The sequence below is a fragment of the Apium graveolens genome, chromosome 3 (assembly GCF_009905375.1).
Source record: "Apium graveolens cultivar Ventura chromosome 3, ASM990537v1, whole genome shotgun sequence".
NCBI classification, from domain to species: domain Eukaryota; kingdom Viridiplantae; phylum Streptophyta; class Magnoliopsida; order Apiales; family Apiaceae; genus Apium; species Apium graveolens.
Genome location: NC_133649.1, coordinates 139372096 through 139382523, shown reverse-complemented (window position 1 = coordinate 139382523; position 10428 = coordinate 139372096). Strand labels below are relative to the sequence as shown.

At 38.6% G+C, this 10428-nt stretch overlaps 1 non-coding gene across 1 annotated transcript; it reads right to left on the bottom strand.

The window, feature by feature from the left end:
* Window positions 1–2198: 2198 nt before the first annotated feature.
* On the bottom strand, window positions 2199–2305 carry LOC141715585 (small nucleolar RNA R71). The gene has a single exon (XR_012572342.1). It is a non-coding gene; the product is annotated as a small nucleolar RNA R71 (small nucleolar RNA).
* Between the last annotated feature and the right edge of the window lie 8123 nt (window positions 2306–10428).

The following is a 10428-nucleotide window of genomic DNA, read 5'->3' as shown; positions in this document are numbered from 1 at the left end:
ATAGGCTACCACATTCCACTTGCATAGAATCAATGCATGTGACTGTCAAGTCACTATCAACTGCTCTTTTAAATTTGATCACCCATTGAAACTTTGGCTGATTTGCTAAGTGGCATTTATATCCACTTAGAACGCTTCGTAAAGGCTCGAATTTGTGTTTTGTACTCAAGTTATTTGTGCTTTTGATGTGTTTTTGTAGTGTATTGAATTTCAGGGCATATTTGGAAGAAGAATATATTTTACATTGTTTTTATGCTAGAAGAGTGTTAGGATGGAGCCTCGGTTGATTGCGCGAAAGAAATCAGCACAAGAAGTGAAGAAAATGAGAAAAATCCAGATTTTCCAAAATGCCAGGGCGGCCGCGCTACACTTGGGAGCGGCCGCGCTGGTTTGGCAGAGGTACAGGGCGGCCGCGCGGGATCTCAGAGCGGCCGCGCTATGTCGAAATTTTTGAATTTTGATTCTATTGGAAGATTGATTTGTTGGACTCCTGATTGGATGGACTGGTATTTAAAGACTCCAAAAAGACATTTCTCATATACGAGAGCAAGGAGATAGCAGCGAGAAGACCTAATAGCACAATACAACGAAGGACAAGAAGATCTAATTTTTACTTATGATTCTTTGCTTAAGTTGTAATCTTGGATGCTCGTTTTCTTTGTTGTTTGAACCTAATATTCTTGTTAACATACTTTGTTATATTTATTCAGTTTATAAAGACCTAGTTTATCTTAGTTTATTTACCATGCTTTCATTGGAACCCATGGTGACGATGAGTTCGGTTATGAACTAATCGTTATTGTGGGGTTCTAACAGATTTACTTATGGATTTCAATAGTTAATTTATTTCGATACCTAAGTGTGTGGTGAATGTATGATATCCTAGCATTGGTTGTGCTTATTCGTCTTATGAGCATCGCGAACTTATAAGATAGTATGTTAATCTCTATTGAAGCGACAATGAATATAGAGGTTTAGAACTTGCCATGCTAGTATAGGTTCATGTATTTGTAATGCATGATTCATAGGTAATTTTAACCATCTTACTTGCCCTATGTAATCACGATAGATAACTCATGCATTGAACCTTTATGTTGTCAAATTCTATAAACATATAGGATCTCAACATAATTGGTGTCTATTCAGCTTCTATCTCTTTTGTGGATGTCTGGTAGTACGGTATTCGTACAACGAAAGTTGGCCTTTACTTGTTTCGTATTATCTGATTAGTTGTCATCACCATTACATGCCAAGGCTAAGAACAATGACTTTGAATGAAGTAGTAATGAAGTTAGAATCTCGTGTTTATCTCATATAGTTAAATCAATCAATTTTAATCTGTTAGTTATTTGCATGTTAGTTTAATCATAGTTATAAAACATATCAATTTGTGACTTGTCTTAGCATTGAATGATAATCATACATTGATGCATATGTGCATATTATGAATTTAACCTAAACCAGTTTTTGTGGGAATGAACTAGAAAATATTCTATATTACTTGCGAACGCGTATACTTGCGTGTAATTTTAGTGTGTGTTTTCGCCCTAACAAGTTTTTGGCGCCGCTGCCGGGGACTCGGTGTTAATTTTTAGTTTATGTGCTTATCATCAGTGGTCTTTAAAGTTCACTGACTCAGATATTTTACTTACTTGTTTGCTTGTTTGTGTTCAAGTACTCTAGAGAGCGTTTATGCTAACGCGTTCTCAATCTCGTCAGAGAATACTAGATAAAGCGGAGGAAGAAGTTGAAGGAGTAGAAGAAGAAGTGTTTGTTGAGGAGAAAGCTGAAGAAGAAGCGATCGTTGCAATGGGAGAACCAGTAGCAAATCTGAAAGCTTTGATGGATTTTTCTTAACCGAAGATTAATGACATTCAGTCTAGTATTGTCAGACCAGCCATCGCGGCTAATACTTTTAAAATTTAATCTTGCATCATTCAGATGGTGCATAATTCAGTCCAGTTTGGGGGTTCTCTAACGGAAGATCCCAATACTCACATTAGGGATTTCATTGAGATCTGTGACATCTTTCGGTTCAATGGTGTTCTGAAGATGCTGTTAAGCTGAGGCTGTTCCCATTCTCTTTGAGGGACAAGGCAAAGAGCTGGTTACACTCTCTACCAGCCGGTTCTATCACTACTTGGGAAGATCTTACTCAAAAGTTTCTTACAAAATTCTTCCTTATGGCAGAGACAGCTGCAATCAGAAATGCTCTTACTCAATTTGCGCAGCAATCGGGAAAGTCTTTATGTGAAGCCGGGGAGCGTTATAAGAAGATGCTTAGGAAGTGTCCTCATCATGGGATGCCTGACTGGATGATTATCAACTGCTTTTATAATGGTTTGGGAGCACAGTCTAGACCCATGCTAGATGCAGCATCAGGTGGAGCCTTATGAGCTAAGAGCTATGATGAAACTTATGAGTTGATTGAACTGATGGCTGCTAATGAATACCAGAATCCAACTCAAAGGCTACCTCAAGGCAAGGTAGCAAAAATTCTGGAGGTGGATACAGCTATTTCTATAGTTGCTCAGCTTAAGGGTTTGACGATGAAGGTGGATTCTTTGGCTAATTATGGAGTTAATCTGATCACAAGTGTTTGTGAGCTTTGTGCTGGTGCGCATGAGACGGAGCAGTGCATTATATCTAGTGAATCATCTTAGTTCATGAGCAACTTTCAGAGGTCGCAACAACCAGTTCCAGCCACCTATCATCCCAACAACCGCAATCATCCTAACTTCAGCTGGAGTAACAATCAGAATGTGGTGCAACAACATTATCAGCAGTGTACAGCAAAACAATTCAACCCTCCTGGTTTTCAACAACCGTAATATGCTCCAAGACAACAACTTCAGCTTCAGCAACTACCGCATGGAAGTACAAGTCAATCTAATGAAAAATCTGAATTGGAGGAGTTGAGGCTCATGTGCAAGAGTCAAGCGGTTTCTATCAAGACTCTAGAAAATCAAATTGGGCAGATTACCAATGCCTTACTGAATCGACAACCTGGTACACTCCCTAGTGACACAGAAGTTCCAGGCAAGAAGGAAGCAAATGAGCAGGTTAAGGAAATTACATTATGGTCTGGGAAGGTTGCAAGCCCTGAAAGATCTCAAGTTCCTGAATTTGAAGTTGTGGCTGAAGAAGATGTGCAGAAGGAAACAGAATTGGAATCAAGGAAGAAAACCGTGGAACACACTCCTCCTGAGGGTAATACAGGGGAGAAACAGGTCTATCCTCCACCTCCTTTTCCTAAGAGGCTGCAGAAGCAAAAGTTGGATAAACAATTTGCTAAGTTTCTGGAGGTGTTCAAGAAACATCATATCAACATACCTTTTGTTGAAGCTCTTGAACAGATGCCAAGCTATGCAAAGTTTATGAAAGGTATTCTCTCTCGAAAAGTGAAGCTCAATGATTTAGAGACCGTTGCTCTTATGGAGGAATGCAGTGCTGTTCTGTAACAAAAGTTGCCTCCGAAGCTTAAAGATCCTGGAAGCCTCACTATTCCTTGCACCATTGGAAACTTATCGTTCGACAAGTGTTTATGTGATTTGGGAGCTAGCATCAATCTAATGCCTGTGTCTGTCTTCAAGAAGTTGGATTTACCTGATCCAAAGCCTACATATATGTCCTTGCAGTTGGCCGATCATTCTATTACATATCCATGAGGCATTGTGGAAGATATCTTGGTCAAGGTGGACAAACTCATCTTTCCCGATGACTTTGTAATTCTTAAATTTGAGGAGGATAAGAAGATTGCCTTAATCTTGGGAAGACCATTCTTGGCTACTGGCCGAACATTGATTGATGTGCAGAAGGGTGAGCTCACTATGCGAGTACTGGATCAGGATGTGACCTTCAATGTTTTCAATGCCGTGAAATTCCCTACTGATAAAGAGGAGTGCTTTAAGGTGGAAGTGGCCGATTCTATAGTTACTTCAGAACTTGATCAAATGCTAAGATCTGATGCCTTAGAGAAAGCTTTGATAGGGAATTCAGATAGTGAAGATGATGAAGGTGATGAGCAGTTGCAGTATTTGAATGCTTCTCCTTGGAAGCGAAGGCTATAAATTCCTTTTGAATCTCTTAGATTTTTAGAACTCAAAAATGCCGAGGGGCGTCTCAAGCCATCTATTGAGGAAGCTCCTACACTCGAGCTTAAACCTTTGTCTGAACACTTGAGGTATGCATTTTTAGGTGATGCATCTACTTTGCCTGTTATTATTGCATCTGACCTTTCAAGTAGTGATGAGGAAAAGCTCTTGAGAATTCTGAGAGAGTTCAAATCGACAATTGGATGGACAATAGCAGATATTAAAGGAATCATCCCTTCCTATTGCATGCATAAAATTCTGCTAGAAAAAGGAAGCAAGCCGACTGTTGAGTAACAAAGGAGGCTAAATCCGATCATGAAGGAGGTTGTGAAGAAGAAAATTCTTAAGTGGCTAGATGCAGGCATCATTTATCCTATTTTTGACAGTTCTTGGGTAAGCCCAATTCAGTGTGTGCCGAAGAAAGGAGGTATCACCATGGTTGCTAATGAAAAGAATGAGCTTGTTCCTACTCGAACAGTCACGGGGTAGAGAGTTAGCATGGATTAAAGGAAGCTGAACAAGGCCACAAGGAAAGATCACTTCCTTCTTCCCTTTATTGATCAGATGCTTGACAGGTTGGCTGGGCATGAGTACTACTCTCTTCTGGATGGCTATTAGGGCTATAATCAGATTTGTATTGCTCTAGAAGATCAGGAAAAGACTACCTTCACTTATCCGTTTGGTACGTTTGCTTTCAGATGGGTTTCTTCTGGGTTATTTGGTGCACTTTCCACATTTCAGAGATGCATGATGGCTATCTTCCCTGACATGATTGGTCAGAATGTGTAGGTGTTCATGGATGATTTTTCTGTGTTCGGGGATTCTTTCGACGAGTGCTTACAAAATCTTGGCGCAGTTCTTGAAAGGTGTGTTGAGACCAATCTAGTTCTCAACTGGGAGAAATGTCACTTTATGGTGCAGCAAGGCATCATTCTTGGGCACAAGGTCTCTAGTAAAGGTCTTGAAGTGGACAAAGCCAAGGTGGGGGTCATTGAAAACCTTCCTCCACCAATTTCTGTTAAGGGGATCCGTAGTTTCCTTGGTCATGCGGGCTTCTATAGGCGGTTCATCAAGGACTTCTCTAAAATCTCTAAACCATTATGCAATTTATTAGAGAAAGATGTCCTTTTCAAGTTTGGTGATGAGTGTCTAGCTGCTTTTGAGAGCTTAAAGAAGAGCTTGATCACGACACTTGTCATAACTAAACCTGATTGGAATGAGCTTTTGAAATGATGTGCGATGCGAGTGACTATGCAGTTGGAGCGGTTCTTGGGCAAAGAAAGAACAATATATTTTATGTGGTCTACTATGCTAGTAAGACCCTCAATGGTGCTCAACTGAACTATACTACTACTGAGAAGGAACTCTTAGCCATTGTCTATGGTTTTGAGAAGTTTCGATCTTATTTGCTTTGGACGAAGGTGACAGTTTTCACTGTTCACCCTGCTATTCGCTATATCGTCTTGAAAAAGGACTCGAAACCTAGATTGATTCGATGGGTTCTTTTACTTCAGGAGTTTGAGCTGGAGATCAAAGATAGGAAAGGTACAGAGAATCAAGTTGCTGATCATCTCTCTCGTTTAGAAGATCCTAGTACAGCTTCACAGGATAAGACATTGATAAATGAGTCTTTTCCCGATGAGCAGTTGTTTGGGGTGCAAGAAGAACCGTGGTTCGCAGACATTGTGAACTATCTTGTGAGCAACATTATGCCCCCGGACTTGACTAATGCTTAAAGGATGAAATTTCTTCACGAAGTGAAGTGGTACAAGTGGGATGAGCCATTTTTGTTTCGGCAAGGAGCTGACCAAATCATCAGGAGATGTATTCCGTACAACGAGACGAAGGGTATCTTGTGAGACTGTCATTCGACTATGTATGAAGGCCACTATGGTGGAGAAAAGACAACAGCTCGTATCCTTCAACCAGGATTCTTCTGGCTTACATTATTTAAAGATGGCATCAGTTCGTGTTAAAGTGTGATAGCTGTCAGCGTGTTGGAAATATGTCAAAGAAGAATGAGATGCCCCTTAATGTGCTTCTCGAGGTTGAGGTCTTCGATGTTTGGGGAATTGATTTCATGGGGCCATTTGTCTCATCTTGCAATAACCAATATATCTTGTTGATGGTCGATTATTGTCAAAATGGGTGGAAGTCAAGGCTTTATCGACGAATGTTGTGAAGGTAGTGCTTAATTTTCTTCACAAGCAGATATTCACAAGATTCGGAACTCCAAGAGTCATAATCAGTGACGAGGGATCGCATTTCTGCAATCATAAGTTCACTGCTATGATGCAAAGATATAATGTGAATCATCGCATTGTTATAGCCGACTATCCTCAAAATAATGGTCAAGCTGAGGTATCTAACAGAGAGATCAAGCGTATTTTAGAGAATGTTGTATGTCCATCGAGGAAAGATTGGTCTTTGAAGCTGGATGAAGCTGTTTGGGCTTATCGAACAACATTCAAGACTCCGCTAGGCATGTCACTGTTTCAATTGGTTTATGGTAAAGGATGTCATTTGCCTGTGGAGTTAAAGTACAAGACATATTGGGCTTTGAAGAAATTAAACCTTGATATGGATGTAGCAGGTAAGAAAATGATGCTTTAGATGAATGAATTTAATGAGTTTTAACTTCAAGCATATGAGAACAACAAAATGTACAAAGAGAAAGTCAAGAGGTGGCATGATAGGGTTCTAGTGCTCAAATCATTTGTGCCGGTGTAATAAGTACTTTTGTTTAACTCTCGTCTCCGTCTTTTTCCTGGAAAATTGAAGTCGAGATTGTCAGGGCCGTTTGTTGTCAAAACTGTGTTTTCACATGGAGCGGTGGAAATTTTTGAGAATGATCCAGGCCAAGCATTCAAGGTGAAAGGATATCGTTTGAAGTATTACTATGGAAATACGGCAAACCGTGAGGTGGTTAGTGCTGTTTTATTGACAACTTGATCTCGGAATTCTATGTCAAGCTAGCGATGTAAGCCAAACGCTTCTTGGGAAGCAAACCAAGCTTATGTATATTAGTTGAAGATAGAAAGAAGAAAAAACCAGAAGAAAACACAAAAAAATCAGAAAATCAGAAAAACTAGGGCATTTTCTATAGGAGCACGGCGTCCCCGCGCTGAGAAGCGGGGCGTCCGCACTGAAATAACAGGAGTTGCGCGTGCCCGTGCTAGAAAGCGGGTCGGCTGTGCTGAAAGAATGGAAACACGGCGCGCCCGTGCTGTCTGGCGGGGCGGCCGCGCTGAGGCCCTGGACCCGAAAAAAATAGAAAACCCGAAAATTCAAAACAAAAACAAAACTCCAGCCGATTTTAACTCCTCCCACTACCCTAATTCCTTCTCCTAATCAATTCTAAATATCCCATTATCCACACTAACCCTACAATCATATCCCACTTCTAATTCCTATTATCTATATATACATACACTTACATACATCCATCTCCACCATATCTTTTATTCTCTCAAATCCTAAATCTCTTTACACTAACCCCGCCACTACCGATTCTTCGAGTGTTGGGGGTACGAGGCCTAAGTTTGTTACTCCGGAGGCTGAAGTAGAGTATGTGAGGCTGTCGACTAAGCAAATAGCGAAGGAGATGGGTTGGGTGTCATTTTGTGAGAAACCCGCTGCTGTGACTATGAGTGTCATCTGTGAGTTCTATGAAAATGCAAAAGCTGATAAGAATGGGTATTCAGTGGTGCATGGGTTGACGGTGGACTACAACCCGGAGGCTATTCGTAGGGTTATCAACCAACCCGAGCTACAGCCAACTCAGGAGGAGTGGGTTAACAAGACAGGGGATGATTTTGATTTGGATTTGATTGTGGCTACGCTATGTATCCCGGATACATATTGGAAGTTCAAGTGGGGATCGAAAGAGTATCTCACTTTCCCTGCCTCATGCATGAATAGTTTCGCTCATGCTTGGAATGCTTTTATTTGTGCGAATATTATGCCGTCTTCTCATGTGCATAATGTGATTGTGGATCGTGCAAAGTTGTTATGGGGGATTTTTCAGGGAGATTATGTGACACCCTCCAAACCCGGGTCAGAAATTTGGGGTTCACAACACACACACACTCATTATAAAAATACCTACTTATGAAAGTAATATATGCAAAGACCCTTCTTACCATAATCATGGATCGCAACAAGTTAAAGTATGAAAACAAACCACAACCTTAACTTTTATTATATCGTACCAAATCCCAACTAGTTTCGCTTATAACTGATAATGATATTATTCTTATAATCTTACATAACTCATCTACATTATAAAGTCCTGCTAACTCGGCCCATCATATCCTGGAATCCTAGCTCGCACACTAGACTGGGAATCCTCGTTACCGACAATTTCCTTTTCAACTGTAAAATAACATAACAGATTTGCAAGAGTGAGCTAACTAGCTCAGCAAGTCATAATAGCAATAACTGAGGTTCAACAATGAAAAATTGAAATGATTCATAAGAATCAAGTTTCTAGATAAGCAATGAATAGAATTGGATATTCTTTTCATTTTTAAAAACCAAGGTTAGGCTGCTGATCAGTCATGCACTAACCCCGAGCAAGGCTCCCGACTTTGCTCTATATACTGGATCCAAGGCACGCATTGGCCTAATATGACCACGAATCTGGTCTGACCACGAATCTGGTCCATATTTATAAAACAATCCAATTCTAAAACAATTCAATAGGATAACCATTGCAATTCAATAAAACAGAATCATAATTAACATTGATAAAACATTTATCTCAGAGCATAAAACATTTCACAGGTATCACTAGGGTGTATCAAGGTGTAAGTATGAAGAACAACTTCAAGCCTGATGAAGAATCAAGTATCTAGAGAACATTGGTTCTATTATAATACAAGGTATTGATCTTGGATGTGATAGGGTACTCCAGGGTGTATAAGTTTCTGTCTGCTCAAGAAATTCTGTTAAAATACTTGGTTTATGGTGTGTATGTATTTGCAGAGTAGTATTGTATTGGTATGGTTTAATATTTGGAAAATCAACCGTTGGTGGTTTATAAGAAATAAATCTTACAGCTCAAGTTCAATGATATGATTAGGGTTCAAGGTTGAATAGTTTAAGCACTTGCAATGTAAAACAAGATTTATTTTGAATACTAGCAACATGTTATGAAAAAGTTCAGAAATATTTGCAATATATCTCGAAGAAAGGTTCAGAAGGACTTGCCTTATCATAGATGATTTCTAACTTTACTTGTACTCATCTAACAGTTCTACTCATCAATCACTTTCCTTCTTTTTCTATGCTTTGCTTCTATTCGTCAATCACTTGCCTTCTCTTTCTACGTTTCAATTCTATCTACAGATCACTGACTTTCTTTTTTCTATGCCTCGTTTAATCTGCTAGGAATCACAAGCATCTATCAATACTGAATATCATACTATTCTAATCGTCACATATACGTCATAAGCTTTTATCTACCCTTCATTTAACCCAATTCCGATTTCCGGATTGAAAGTTATGACCAAAACAGTCAAACAACAACCACATATGCATATAACACATCAATCAAATAGCATGTAGCACATAACACGTAAGATATTCAATTAAAATAATTTTTCAAAGAAGATTCGGGGTCAAATTAATTTTCCAGGTATTTAATACGAAATTTTAAACACTTTTTGGAATTAAAACGGGTCTCCGAATCAATTTATAATTAAATAACAGGGTTCGAATACTCGAATCTGGCTTTAAAATAATTTTATAATAATTATCGAGCCTTCAAAATAATTTAAAATAATATTTTAAAGCTCAAACTATTTTTCAGAATTTTTTTAAAGAAAAAACAAATAATTAAATCTAATAATTAAATTAATTAATAATTAATTAAATTAATTAATCAATTAATATTTAAATTAATAGACTAATTAAATAATTAATTATCAACTAAAATTAATTAATTAAATAATCAAGATTTTTTTTGAACTAAAAATAATTTTTAGGATAATAAATAATGAATTTTAAATAATTAAAAATAAATTTTGAAAATAAATTATAAACAACAATATTTTTTTGTGAGTTTGATAAATAGAATCTAACACTTGCAAAATATTGAAACTTCAGTGACTGATTGGAAAAACAGAATTTGAGAATTGTTTCTGGAAATTTTGGATCGAAACCGGGTCAAACCCCGAGTCAAAATTGACCCGAATGGGTCACCCAGTTTATCAAGAACACGGCGGCCGGTAACGTACTCCGACGAGGCTAATTCAGGCGACTAATGAATCATTTGATTCGTATCTATACTCAAATCGATTTCCTAACACAGCAACAACTCAAATATGGTTTC